Source organism: Lethenteron reissneri, chromosome 53, assembly GCF_015708825.2.
Source record: "Lethenteron reissneri isolate LAM-NWPU_2019-01 chromosome 53, ASM1570882v1, whole genome shotgun sequence".
Classification (NCBI taxonomy): Eukaryota; Metazoa; Chordata; class Hyperoartia; order Petromyzontiformes; family Petromyzontidae; genus Lethenteron; species Lethenteron reissneri.
Genome location: NC_083831.1, coordinates 6,573,496 through 6,587,814, shown reverse-complemented (window position 1 = coordinate 6,587,814; position 14,319 = coordinate 6,573,496). Strand labels below are relative to the sequence as shown.

The 14,319-nt window shown below is 50.4% G+C and overlaps 1 pseudogene; it reads left to right on the top strand.

The window, feature by feature from the left end:
- The window catches only part of LOC133356313 (zinc finger protein DPF3-like), a 95,888-nt pseudogene that overhangs the window by 19,031 nt on the left and 62,538 nt on the right, over positions 1-14,319 (top strand).

The following is a 14,319-nucleotide window of genomic DNA, read 5'->3' as shown; positions in this document are numbered from 1 at the left end:
CTGGTATGCAGGAGGTCGTGGGTTTGAGGTGGCTAGGAGATGTTAACTACCTCGCCTGGTGTGCAGGAGGTCGTGGGTTTAAAGTGGCTAGGAGATGTTAACTACCTCGCCTGGTGTGCAGGAGGTCGTGGGTTTGAGGTGGTGAGATGTTGACTACCTCGCCTGGTGTGCAGGAGGTCGTGGGTTTGACCCCGACCCTGACGCCTGCTGCTGTGTATTTGGAGTTTTCGTGTTTCTCTCTCCCCGTGGGTCGCTGTGTCGTACAGTGCTGTACAGTGTACAGTGCGCTGTCACGTGTGTACAGTGCGCTGTGATGTGTGTACAGTGCGCTGTGCTCTGTGACAAATAATTTCCACTTTAGCCGCCCCCCGTTAGGTTGTGGAATAAACAGCGACAACAACTTGCGGCTCCCGCCCACGTGACTGTCTGGGGGGTGGTGGTTGGGTTGGTGGTGTGGTGGGGGTGGTGGTTGGGTTGGTGGTGGTGGTGGGGGGTGGTGTGGTGGGGGGTGGTGGTTGGGTTGGTGGTGGTGGGTGGTGGGGGGTGGTGGTTGGGTTGGTGGTGTGGTGGGGGGTGGTGGTGGAGGGGTGGGGGGTGGTGGTTGGGTTGGTGGTGTGGTGGGGGGTGGTGGTGGAGGGGTGGGGGGGTGGTGGTGGAGGGGTGGGGGGTGGTGGTTGGGTTGGTGGTGGTGGTGGAGGGGTGGTGGGTGGTGGTGGAGGGGTGGTGGGGGTGGTGGGTGGTGGTGGTGGAGGGGTGGTGGGTGGTGGTGGTGGAGGGGTGGGGGGGTGGTGGTGGTGGAGGGTGGTGGTGGTGGAGGGGTGGGGGGTGGTGGTTGGGTTGGTGGTGTGGTGGGGGGTGGTGGTGGAGGGGTGGGGGGTGGTGGGGGGTGGTGGTGGAGGGGTGGGGGGTGGTGGGGTGGTGGTGGAGGGGTGGGGGGTGGTGGTTGGGTTGGTGGTGGTGGTGGAGGGGTGGTGGGTGGTGGTGGAGGGGTGGGGGGTGGTGGGTGGTGGTGGTGGAGGGGTGGTGGGTGGTGGTGGGGGGTGGTGGGTGGTGGTGGTGGAGGGTGGTGGTGGTGGAGGGGTGGGGGGTGGTGGTTGGGTTGGTGGTGTGGTGGGGGGTGGTGGTGGAGGGGTGGGGGGTGGTGGGTGGTGGTGGTGGAGGGGTGGGGGGTGGTGGTGGGTGGTGGGGGGTGGTGGGTGGTGGTGGAGGGGTGGGGGGTGGTGGTGGGTGGTGGTGGTGTGGTGGGGGGTGGTGGTGGAGGGGTGGGGGGTGGTGGTGGGTGGTGGGGGGTGGTGGGTGGTGGTGGAGGGGGGGTGGGTGGTGGTGGGGGTGGTGGGGGTGGTGGTTGGGTTGGTGGTGTGGTGGGGGCTGAGGGGTGGTGGTGGTGGAGGGGGGGGGTGGAGGGGGAGTGGAGGGGGGGTGGTGGTGGAGGGGTGGTGGTGGAGGGGGGGTGGTGGGTGGTGGTGGAGGGGGGGTGGTGGAGGGGGGGGTAGTGGTGTGGAGGGGGGGGGTGGTGTGGAGGGGGGGGTGGTAGGGTGGTGGTGGAGGGGGGGTGGTGGAGGGGGGGTAGTGGTGTGGAGGTTGGTGGTGGTGGGGTGGGGGAGGGGGTGGTGGTGGAGGGGGTGTTGGGGGTGGTGGTGAAGGGAGGGGTGGTGGTGAAGGGGGGGGGGTGGTGGGGGGTGGTTGTGGTGGTGGGGGGTGGTGGTGGGGGGGGTGTTTGACCATACTTCACCACGTTCGGGACCTTTCCGAACCCACCGTTTTCTGCCACTGTGTAGTTTGCTGTAGTGCAGTAAGTCCTTTCAGACTAATCTCACATCTCCTCTCAGCACTCTACACGCTCTGTGTGTGTGTGTGCACACTGCTGTGTACTGTAACAACAACAACACCGTCCCCTTCAAAGGAACATGGATAATAGGCCAACGTTTCAGGCAATGGCCCTTCATAGCACGACTGCGAAGCGATGACATTCCCCAAACCAATGTGGTTCAGTAGCTGTCAGGGTATTTGTGGTTTTCGCCACCGCTGCCAATGCAACATCATCGCCAAACGCCAAGAATCACAATCAGAATATTTATTTGGTCTGCGGGAGGAATCCGATGAGCGATGAAGCTCTTGTTTTCACAGACGTCCAGTGTGGACGTGATCTGCAGTATTACTTGTACACAGTACTGTGTGTGTATTGTGTGTGTACTGTGTGTGTGTGTTATATGGGTTGTGTGTGTACTGTGTGTGTTGTATAGGGCTGTGTGTGTACTGTGTGTTATATGGGTTGTGTGTGTACTGTGTGTGTACTGTGTGTTATATGGGTTGTGTGTGTACTGTGTGTGTGTTATATGTGTTGTGTGTGTGTGATATGGGTTGTGTGTGTACTGTGTGTGTACTGTGTGTGTGTGATATGGGTTGTGTGTGTACTGTGTGTGTGTGTGTTATATGGGTTGTGTGTGTACTGTGTGTGTGTGTTATATGGGTTGTGTGTGTACTGTGTGTGTGTACTGTGTGTGTGTGTTACATGGGCTGTGTGTCTGTGTGTGTTATATGGGTTGTGTGTGTACTGTGTGTTATATGGGTTGTGTGTGTACTGTGTGTGTGTGTGTTATATGGGTTGTGTGTGTACTGTGTGTGTGTGTTATATGGGTTGTGTGTGTACTGTGTGTGTGTGTGTTATATGGGTTGTGTGTGTACTGTGTGTGTGTGTGTTATATGGGTTGTGTGTGTACTGTGTGTGTTATATGGGTTGTGTGTATACTGTGTGTGTGTGTTACATGGGTTGTGTGTGTACTGTGTGTGTACTGTGTGTGTTATATGGGTTGTGTGTGTACTGTGTGTGTGTGTGTTATATGGGTTGTGTGTGTACTGTGTGTGTGTGTTATATGGGTTGTGTGTGTACTGTGTGTGTGTACTGTGTGTTATATGGGTTGTGTGTATACTGTGTGTGTTACATGGGTTGTGTGTGTACTGTGTGTGTACTGTGTGTGTTATATGGGTTGTGTGTGTACTGTGTGTGTGTGTGTGTTATATGGGTTGTGTGTGTACTGTGTGTGTGTGTGTTATATGGGTTTGTGTTTGTACTGTGTGTGTGTTATATGGGTTGTGTGTACTGTGTGTGTGTGTTATATGGGTTGTGTGTGTACTGTGTGTGTGTGTTATATGGGTCGTGTGTGTACTGTGTGTTATATGGGTTGTGTGTGTACTGTGTGTGTGTGTGTGTTATATGGGCTTGTGTTTGTACTGTGTGTTATATAGGACTGTGTGTGTACTGTGTTAGAGAGGGTTGTGTTTGTACTGTGTGTGTTATATGGGGTTGTGTTTGTACTGTGTGTGTTATATAGGGGTGTGTGTGTACTGTGTGTGTGTTATATGGGCTTGTGTTTGTACTGTGTTATATAGGGCTGTTTGTGTACTGTGTGTGTGTTATATAGGGTTGTGTTGTACTGTGTGTGTGTTATAGGATTGTGTGTGTACTGTGTGTGTTATATAGGGTTGTGTGTGTACTGTGTGTGTGTTATATAGGATTGTGTTTGTACTGTGTGTTAGAGAGGGTTGTGTATGTACTGTGTGTTAGAGAGGGTTGTGTGTGTACTGTGTGTGTGTTATATAGGGTTGTGTGTGTACTGTGTGTGTTATATAGGGTTGTGTGTGTACTGTGTGTGTTATATGGGGTTGTGTGTGTACTGTGTGTGTTATATGGTGTTGTGTTGTACTGTGTGTGGGTGATCCAGATGTCTTGTGACCACCGCCCCCCATTTAATTATCTAAAATGTAACTTTAATAAAAGTGACGTTTATTTCAAACAGGAATGAATATGCTAAGGTTAAAAAATAAAAATTGGGCGTGGGTCACAAGACATTTGGACCACACTGTAAAACTCAACAATTTTTTTTTATTTTACCAGGTAAAGCCCACTAAGTTATGCAGTTCTTCGACCTGGTGATCACAAATTGCAGCTCAAGTGACCTATCGTGTGGAAATGTATTCCAGCCAAATTCTCTAAACGCAGTTCAACGCGTAGGCTTTCGCGACCAATATCATCCACAGTAGAGGGTTTTTTTTGGGGGTTATATCGAGTAAATATCTAAATGTGTCGTTAAACCCGCCACCACCCGACACAGCCAACTAGTAAGGGTTGTCACGTAAACAGAACGTGGACAATTCGTCACTAGTACAGCACCAGTGTGTAGTGTAGTGTATAGTAGTGTATAGTGTAGTGTATAGTAGTGTATAGTGTAGTGTTTAGTGTAGTGTATAGTGTAGTATACTAGTACAGCAACACCGGTGTGTTGGAGAGCCAAGCCACAACATTTTTCAATCGCGTATTTGCAAATGTGTAGGGAAAAACGGAGGACTTGGAGAAAAATCCACAGGACCACGGGGAGAGAGACACCGGGCGAGGTAGTTAACATCTCCTAGCCACCGTGGTGATGACGAGAGAGACATGCAGACTCTAAATATACAGCAGGCATCCCCCCAATCTACTCTTTTGGGGCCCTAATTAACCCCCCACTGTTCCAGACTCGTGGGGCCCTCAAAAAGAATCCCAGGAGGTGGCTCCTGTGTTGTGGTGGTTGGTTCTCCCAACCAGTCCTGGATCCACGACCCCCCCGCCCCGCCTCGCTCCCCACCCTCCTCCGCCTCCTCCTCATCCCTCGCTGGTGAAGTATAGCCTCATGGGGCCCCCCACCATCCCAACAACCTCACTGCCTCCCCCCCCCCAAAGCCAACCACCGTCTCTTACTGCCATGCCACCACCAGCACCACCACCACCACTCTGCTGCCTGGTGGTGGTTGCTTGCTCATTAGGGTGACACAGTGAAGGGACAGGGAGACAATGACCTGTGTGTGTGTGGATCTGTGGGGGGCTGCTGCTGCTGTTGCTGCTGCAGCTACTGTGCCCCTGTGATGTGCTTGATACATAAACCACATACAGTGTACTCTCCCAATTGTCCATGCGATGCAGGATTGGGATGGGCATAATTCATTGTCCACGGGGATAATTCGAACGAATGCAATTATAGGGGTTATCAGCGTCATCGTGATCAGATCAGCCATGGTCAGTCCACTGCTGGATGAAGCTGCCCCCACAAAACCACTAGGAAAACCTCCCTCGCATGATCCTGCAATGCACCGGATCCACCGTGCGGAATTCATCGCTCCATCTCCTTTGTCGACGGCGACCGGCCACCCACTCTCGGACTCGTTCTGCCACTTGGCCGCCACGAATGTTGTCACATTAATCTTGACCCATCGGCTGTCGCGCCTTCTCGCCATGACGTGGCCTGCCCCGAGGCGGCTTTAATTTACTTAATAGTTTTGGATGTCCTCTAATCCACGTGTCTCTCTCGCTCGCTCTCTGTCTATCTCTAGGTATAATTCCAAGCGTGCTTCTCTGCGCACTTTGCAGTTTCAGTTCTTGCATTTTGTTGTTGTTGAGAACCACATTTTTGAACCGCCACATACGTCACAGCGAGTAGCACCCACTGAATAACCACAATGCTCTTTGTTAGGCACGCTGGGTCGCAGCGGTGGCGAGATGTTAACTATCTCAGCTGGTATGCAGGAGGCCGTGGGTTCAATCCAGAAGTTTGCGTGTCTCTCTCTCTCTCCCCATGGTCGCGTGGATTTTTCTCCGGGTTCTCAACATCAGTGGGGCCTTACCTGGTCAAACAACATATTGTTGAGTTAGTTGTTTCATTATTGTTTTTTTTACCCTTTTATCTGGCAAACAAAACTGACACCTTTTTTACAAGGAGTCATGTTTGCATTGACCACAATACCTTCAGTCGGAATGCAAACAAAAAACACAACTCTGATAATGTATGCACTGTCCTTGAAATTGATTGGTCCACACCCGAGACAGCTTTCCTTAGAGCCTAGTCTCACATGGTGTTGGACCAGATGACGCCAAAAGGCGTTGTTTCAGTTTTAGTAAATGTACCCATATATTGCTATTCATTGTCCAGTGTGTGATACCGCAATATTCACAGGGAACCAGAGAGGACCGAAGCGCCAGGCAGCCAGCGACAATCGGCACCATTGAAGGTGTCCAAGATTAGAGATACACAGCACTGTGCAGCAATTCTAAACAATGCTATCACAAACGCGGACATTTATAGCAGCTAAATCCTCTATGACGCGTGATGTCGATTTTGAATATACAATACCGCAGACCCCCAGATAGGAAGATATGCGACGCTGTTATAACTAAACTAAACTACTACTGTATTTATTTTACCAGGTAATGCCCACTGAGCTATGTAGCTCTTTTTCACATGTAACCTGGCCACAAATGACAGCTCAACGAAGTGGCTTATCACGTGGGAATGTAATGCAGCCAAATGCTCTTTAAGGGCACGTTGAATATAAATGTGGAGGGAAAAAACGGAGAACCTGGAGAAAAACCCACGCGACCACGGGGAGAGAGAGAGACACCGCAAACTCCAAACATGCAGCAGCAGGCGTCAGGGTCGTGATCGAACCCACGACCTCCTGTATACCAGGCGAGGTAGTTAACATCTCCTAGCCACCGTGATGCTGATGATGATGAGAGAGAGATACGCAAATTCCAAATACACAGCAGGCGTCGGGGTTGGGCTCGAACCCACGACCTCCTGTACACCAGGCGAGGTAGTTAACATCTCCCAGCCACCGTGATGATGATGATGAGAGAGAGAGACACGCAAACTCCAAACACACAGCAGGTGTCGGGGTTGTGATCGATCCCACGACCTCCTGTATACCAGGCGAGGTAGTTATAATCTTCTAGCCACCGTTATGATGATGATGAGAGAAAGAGAGACACGCACACTCTAAATACACAGCAGGCGTCGGGGTTGTGATCGATCCCACGACCTCCTGTACACCAGGCGAGGTAGTTAACATCTCGCGGTGCAGTTCTCACCACAAGGGCCTCCACTCGAGGGAGCTCTAGGCAGCTCACCTGGAGAGTATTTGGTCTACTCATCCACGCGGGCCAAGACGTCTTGGAAATCGGGAGTATCTACGCTTGAGCCCACCACACGCGCTGCCCGGTAAACATGCCAAAGGTGGCTTGTGGTTGGAGCCGTTGGACCGCGGAAGGAGCAATCCGATGAGCTATGAAGCTCTTTGTCAACAGGTGATTCCAGTATGGGGCGGGTCGGCGAGTTAGCAACAAAAAACTATTACAAAACCACACCGATAGGATTGCAAAATAGAGAAAAAGGTCAGTGAGTCACGAAATATAATAAAAGCTACATTAATAAATTATGTAAGTCACTTAATTCTAGATTTGAAGCTTCTGTGACTGCAAGGATTCATACTCTTGGGTTTTTTTTGGTAAAGTCACGTAGGTAAAAAAAACCCAAAAATTTTATTAAATTAGTTATTTATATATAATTATGTTTTTACCTACGTGACTTTACCGAAAAACCTAAGAGTATATAAGTCACATTTATCAAGATTGGGGCTAGGCAGCAACAACAGCACCACCAAAACAGTCCCAGACCACAACCAAGATAACGCCACAGCAGCAGCAGCAGCCGCTGAACAGAACGGCGCACGAGCAGTAACATTTCTCGCCACGCGCCACCACCGATAGTCGCAGGTGGCACCGTTCCACGTTTTCTGGGCACCTTGCCGATGGTCGAACTGTGGTAGTGCAGGTGGGGGGGTGGTGCAGGTGGGGGGGGGGTGCAGGTGGGGGGGGTAGTGCTGAGGGTGGAGGGGTGGTGATGAGGGTGGGGGGGTGGTGCAGGTGGGGGGGGTGCGGGTGGGGGGGGGTAGTGCTGAGGGTGGGGGGGTGGTGATGAGGGTGGGGGGGTGGTGCGGGTGGGGGGGGTGGTGGTGCGGGTGGGGGGGTGGTGGTGCGGGTGGGGGGGTGGTGGTGCGGGTGGGGGGGTGGTGGTGCGGGTGGGGGGGTGGTGGTGCGGGTGGGGGGGTGGTGGTGCGGGTGGGGGGGTGGTGGTGCGGGTGGGGGGGTGGTGGTGCGAGTGGGGGGGTGGTGCGGGTGGGGGGGTGCAGGTGGGGGGGGGGGTAGGAAACTGTCGTGCCGGGAGATTGGAGTCGAAGTAGACGACCTCTGGGTTACAAGTCCAGGAAGGAGCGTGGCTGCTGGTTGTTGGCTGTCAACCCCTGGCCAGAGCCCGACCTTGTTACAGACCAATTCAGACGTTACCGAGGTCACCCCGTGCCCCTAAGACATCTCAACATCCTACAGAGTCCCATCACCAAGGAGAAACACAAACAAATAGACACAAATCATGTTTCTGTTGTTGCCCTGATTGAAACGGCTGTACGCCGTTTGGACCAGAAAACTCAGTTTCCCTGTGCAAGAATACGGGGTCAGCCGTACAGCGATGCCGCATGCCTCCACTAAAGCTGTGGTTGTTCTCAACATTTGTGAGGTTATCCCTAACTAGCTGGCAGTAACTTGCAAGCGAATACAAAACAATTCGGCCTTAGCTGGTTACTCTTGTTAACCGACATCGTTTACGATCAACGAGTTTAAAAAGTTTTCTTATATCGCTCCAGGTTGGCATCTGGATTTAAAAAAAACAATCGTAGCTATTGTATATTGGCAGATTCATGCAACATGATTATTCACCGATGACTCTCATGTACGATATCATTTCACACATTTATAAGTCACCTCACGTACACCCCAGGTTGAGAACCACTGGTGTAGTGTATAGTGTAGTGTATATGGTAGTGTATAGTGTAGTGTATAGTAGTGTGTAGTGCATTGTATAGTGTCGTTTATAGTAGTATATAGTGTAGTGTCCATAATATAGGTCTTTTAGGTTAGATTGCGTGGATATATGAATGTGTCGTTAAACCCGCCACCACCCGACACAGCCAACTAGTAAGGGTTGTCACGTAGACAAAACGTGGCGAATTCGTCACTAGTACAGCACTAGTGTGTAGTGTGTAGTGTAGTGTATAGTGTAGTGTGTATAGTGGTGTGTAGTGTATAGTGTTGTAGTGCATAGTGTAGTATACTAGTACAGCACTAACCGGTGTGTTGGAGAGCCAAGCCACAACATTCACAATCTGAGTAACGCCGTTTCGCCAGTAATTACAACCAGCTTCATCAGGCGATAGTCAGATTTGTGGAGGTTTGTGTATATAGTGTATAGTGTAGTGTATAGTAGTGTATAGTGTAGTGTATGGCACTGTACTTTATTTACATATTGCACTATACTCTATTTACATATTGCACTATACTCTATTTACACATGGCACTGTACTCTATTTACACATGGCACTGTACTCTCTTTACACATGGCACTGTACTCTATCTACACATGGCACTGTACTCTATTCGCATATGGCATTTAGGTCACAGCACCGGAACTCATGGCCTACAATTGACGCCTAATTACTTGGTGATTTTATTTTATGATCTTCGGGTTTTTTTTTATTGTAATTCAGGAAAATCACCCAGAGTGCCCCAGTAAGCGGTCATTTAATGACTCATTAGTTCAGTGGTAAAAGTGTCTGCTGTTCTACGCTCACGGAATCTATGGAATGGCGCTATTATTTATACAGGTAGAGTAATTGAATTACAATTGTGCATCCATGATTTTTGCTGTTGTAATGTGCCCATTAAGATCGTCATCATCGTCAACATCCGGGAGTCATATCGGGATTGATTATAATCAGTCCGCTGTTGGATGAAATCAATCATCGTGGGGTGCCACGGTAGCTAGGAGATGTTAACTACCTCGCCTGGTCTACAGAAGGTCATGGGTTCGATCCTGACCCTGACGCCTGCTGCTGTATATTTGGAGTTTGCGTCTCTCTCTCTCTCTCATCATCACGGTGGCTAGGAGATGTTAACTACCTCGCCCGGTCTACAGGAGGTCGGGGGTTCGATCCTGACCTTGACGCCTGCTGCTGTGTATTTCGAGTTTGCATGTTCTCCCCGTGGTCGCGTGGATTTTTCTCCGGGTCCTCCGGTTTAGAACCAACATGCGTTCAGAGTATTTTGCTGATGCTACAAATTTCCACGTGACGACGATAAGCCCCTCCGTTGAGCTGTAATACGTGTCCAGGTCGCTTCTGAAAAAGAGCTACATAGCTCAGTGGACCTTACCTGTTCAAATAAAAATAGTTTATCTCCCTATGCCATGTTGGTCATCGGAGTTGATTGACCGAACCTCAAGCACCCGGGTTAGTGGCTGGGCGGTGTTAGTGAAGAGGAGGATGGCCCATCTCTAGCTCGGGCATCACCCGTCGCTGCGGGTCAGCGACAGGGGCAGCTGTCGAACTCGGCTTGACGAGTTTCATTCCCGCGGTACGCCAACCACCGCCAACCGCTGCCGCCTTCCAATGGTCCTCGCCTAAATGGAGCGAAGGAATCACGTGAAATCGAGGACACGGGGGCCGTCTTTGTACGACGGGCACGAAGCAGAATTTGACCGTTGTATAAATTGACTTTGGGGGGCAGGTTGGGGGAGGGGTGGATAGCAGAAGGAGCGACCATGAATCACCACGAGCTATGCAATTTGCAGGCTTCATCTGAATTCCCGTGGGGTGTGGCAGTCGGGTCTGTGCTGCTGTGATCGTGGCGGTGGCGGCGGTGGTGGCGGTGGTGGCGGTGGTGGTGGTGGCGGTGGTGGTGGCGGTGGTGGTGGCGGTGGTGGTGGCGGTGGTAGTGGCGGGGTTGGTGGTGGCGATGGCGGTGGTGGCGGTGGCGGGGTTGGTGGTGGTGGCGGCGGTGGTGGTGGCGGTGGTAGCGGCGGGGTTGATGGTGGCGGTGGTGGTGGCGGGGTTGCTGCTGGTGGTGGTGGCGGTGGTGGCGGCGGTGGCGGCGGTGGTGGTGTTGTACCCATAATAGTTCCTTGTTAGGTTAGATCGTGTAAATATGAATGTGTCGTTAAACCCGCCACCACCTGATACGGCAAATTTCGTTGCATGTGTCACGTCAACAAAACGTGGCCAATTCGTTACGCGTTCAGCACACCGGTGTGTTGGAGAGTAAACCCACAACATTTAAAAATTTTTGTTGCATATTTTCTTTACATGACAAACCTTACTAATTGGCTGTTTCGGGTGGTGGCGGGTTTAATGACACATTTGGATATTTACGTGGCAATTAGTTACCACTTCAGCAGTCCGGTTGTGTGTTGGAGAGTAAACCCACAGCATTGACTAAATTAGTACCGTGACGTTTCGCTGGTGATTACAACATACCTGTCAACCCCTTATCACAGCCCTACCTTATTACAGACCAATTCAGACTTTATTGGTCACCCCGTGTCCTTATAAATCTCGACGTTCATCCTACAACCCCATCGCAATGGAGAAAATCAAACAAATAGACACTCACCACTAGTACATTCACCACTAGACTCACCACTAGTACCCTCACCACAACACACCTGTCAACCCCATATCACAGCCCTACCTTATTACAGACCAATTCAGACCAAATTGGTCACCCGTGCCCTTACTCATCTCAACATTCACCTACAAAGTCCCATCACAAGGGAGAAACACAAACAAATAGACAATTATTCGTTCGCCCGTATTGAAACGGCTGTACACCGTATGGACCTGAAAACTCAATTTCCTTGTACAAAAATACGGGGCAAACCGTATGGGTTGACACGGAATGTTACAACAACCAGTTTTATCGGGCGATAGCCAGAATTATCTGGGTGGTGGCAGGTTTAACGACGCATTTATATTGTACGCGTTCTAACCCAAAAACAAAACCCTTCATGGATAATATTTGTCGCGAAAGCTTACGTGGCGGTATTATACGTTCTGGACATTCCCGTGCCGCACGCACACAGCGGCTTTTGGCAAGAATCACCGTTCGCCAATCACAGGACCAACTTGAGACAATTATAATGCGAGTGACAATGTATGGAACACAAAAACAGCCAAAAAAATCCACGCGCATTGTGCGGATTCAATGACTTGGGCTGGAAAATATAATACATATGGAGGGTGACCTGACCATACTTCGCCACTGGTCAGCGCGTGTCGCCGAAGTTGTCCACAACCGGTTCCAGTTACAGTAAAACTTTGGATTGCGAGTAACTTGGTCTGTGAGTGTTTTGCAAGACGAGCAAAATGTTTAAATACATTTTTAAATTAATAAAAACATTTAATTTAATAAAATTTTTACATTTTTAAATAAAATTTTTCAATTTCATAAAAAATGTAAATAAATATTAATTTGATAAACGAGCGAGGTCTTGCAATACGAGTAGTACGTACTATACGCTTTGTCTGCCGAGCGTCACGTGATCACAACTGATATACGAGTGCTTTGATATACGAGTGCTTTGGTTTACAAACACATTTCCGGAACGAATTATGCTCGCAATCCAAGGTTTTACTGTTTATCGTTCGCGATGACCGCCCATTAGCCGCGGCTGGGAATTGAACTCAGCCGCGGAGAGAGAGAAAGAGAGAGACACGCAAACAACTCCAAATGTGCAGAGTTCAGGATCAGGACATCCTGTATACAAGCAAGGTAGTTCACATCTCACCATGCGGAGTGATTGGAATTAAATTCAGTCGGAGGCGGCTAAAGTTGGTCTTTCCAAATGGCCCGAATATCGTAAGAAAGAAAAATCACAGTCGCGCCATTAGGTGCGACTGTTGACACGACGATAAATCATTGAAGCGACTTCCTCGCCACGCAGGCGGTGGGTTGCCTCGTCCTTGCGTCCCAGGCCGTCTTGCATCATTTGCCATCGTCGCATGACACAGCGGAGGGACTCCAAAAATCCACCGACCTCGTCGCATTTCGAGCGGTGCAAAAATGCGCCGACGCCGGCGTGGTTGACCGGCGCGGTGAAGCGTGGTCAAATAAACCTCCGCGATTGGCACGGCGTGGACAGAGCCCGTGGATTCCAGCAGTGGATTTACGAACGGAACGCGACGACGTTTTTTGCATTTTTTTGGATCGGTTAAATTGTGTAACGACTGAACGGTGTCTTTGTGCGCGCGAGAGTGATGCGACGTTTTTTTGGGGAGAGGGCAGACGTAGTGACACAAAGCGACATCACTTCCCGCGACGTTGTAATTTTTTTCTGATCGATTCTAAACTGAACGCTCTTTTTTTCCGCGCATCGAACCGATTTTTGTTTATTTTCTTCACGTTGATTAAAAAAAAAAGTCTGGAACGCATCCCTCCGAAAGGTCCTCGAAATAACGAGGGGTTTGGATGTACCATGCCGCGTATATGTGTCCGCGCAAAAAATAATGGACAATTTTCTGGCGGAAAAAAAAGATGAAATCTCACGAAGCTTCAAGGGATCGAACGGCACTGTGCAAGGCATTGGTGGCTCGTCATCCGTGGTGTCCTCCACGCTGCACCATCGCCGTCCGTCGCAGGTTGCGGTGCCGCACTGCACAATAACTGCTGCAGCGTCGCTTCGTGCATTCCTAAATTCGCTTGTGATATTCAGTGGGGTTTTTTTTTTGTCGGATGTCTGTATGTCTGTAGAACTTCTTTCGCGCCGTACGTAGCAAACCGTGGCTAATCGGAGGTGCGTGGAGAAGGACGATAAACGAAACACAAAAAGCAGTTTTGAAGAAATGAGTTTTCAATCTAGATGATGTAAAAGTGGATAGCTCTAGTGGCTTCCTAACATCGGAAGGAAGAGCTTTCCAGACGGCCACAGGAGCACATCTAAAAGTGCCGCGTGATGTCATTGTATACACTGTACACGCACAATTAAAGCCGTGCAAGCGACATTACATTACCAGCTGTAAATGGCCTTAATTTGATCAAAAACACGACAACATGAACACACATTTCTTAATAACACCATAGTTGTGTGTGTGGACACGTCATCTCTCTGTGTATTGTGGCCATAGCAACCTAAGGTGGGGGCGGCGAGGGGGGGGCAGGAGGCAGGGAGTCGTCGTCTTGAATAGAGAGATGCCTTAATGTCCATAGACGCCGCGATGGAGAGATGTGATCTCCCTCGCCTGGCATCCAGGAGGTCTTGAGTTCGATCACCGACCCTGACGCCTGCTGCTGTATATTTGGAGTTTGCGTGTCTCTCTCTCATCATCATCATCATCACGGTGGCTATGAGATGTTAACTACCTCGCCTGGTGTACAGGAGGTCTTGAGTTCGATCACCGACCCTGACGCCTGCTGCTGTATATTTGGAGTTTGCGTGTCTCTCTCTCATCACCATCATCACGGTGGCTATGAGATGTTAACTACCTCGCCTGCTATGCAGGAGGTCGTGGGTTTGTTCCTGGCCCTGACAACGCCTGCTGCTGTGTATTTGGAGTTTGCGTGTCTCTCTCTCATCATCATCACGGTGGCTAGGAGATGTTAACTACCTCGCCTGGTGTACAGGAGGT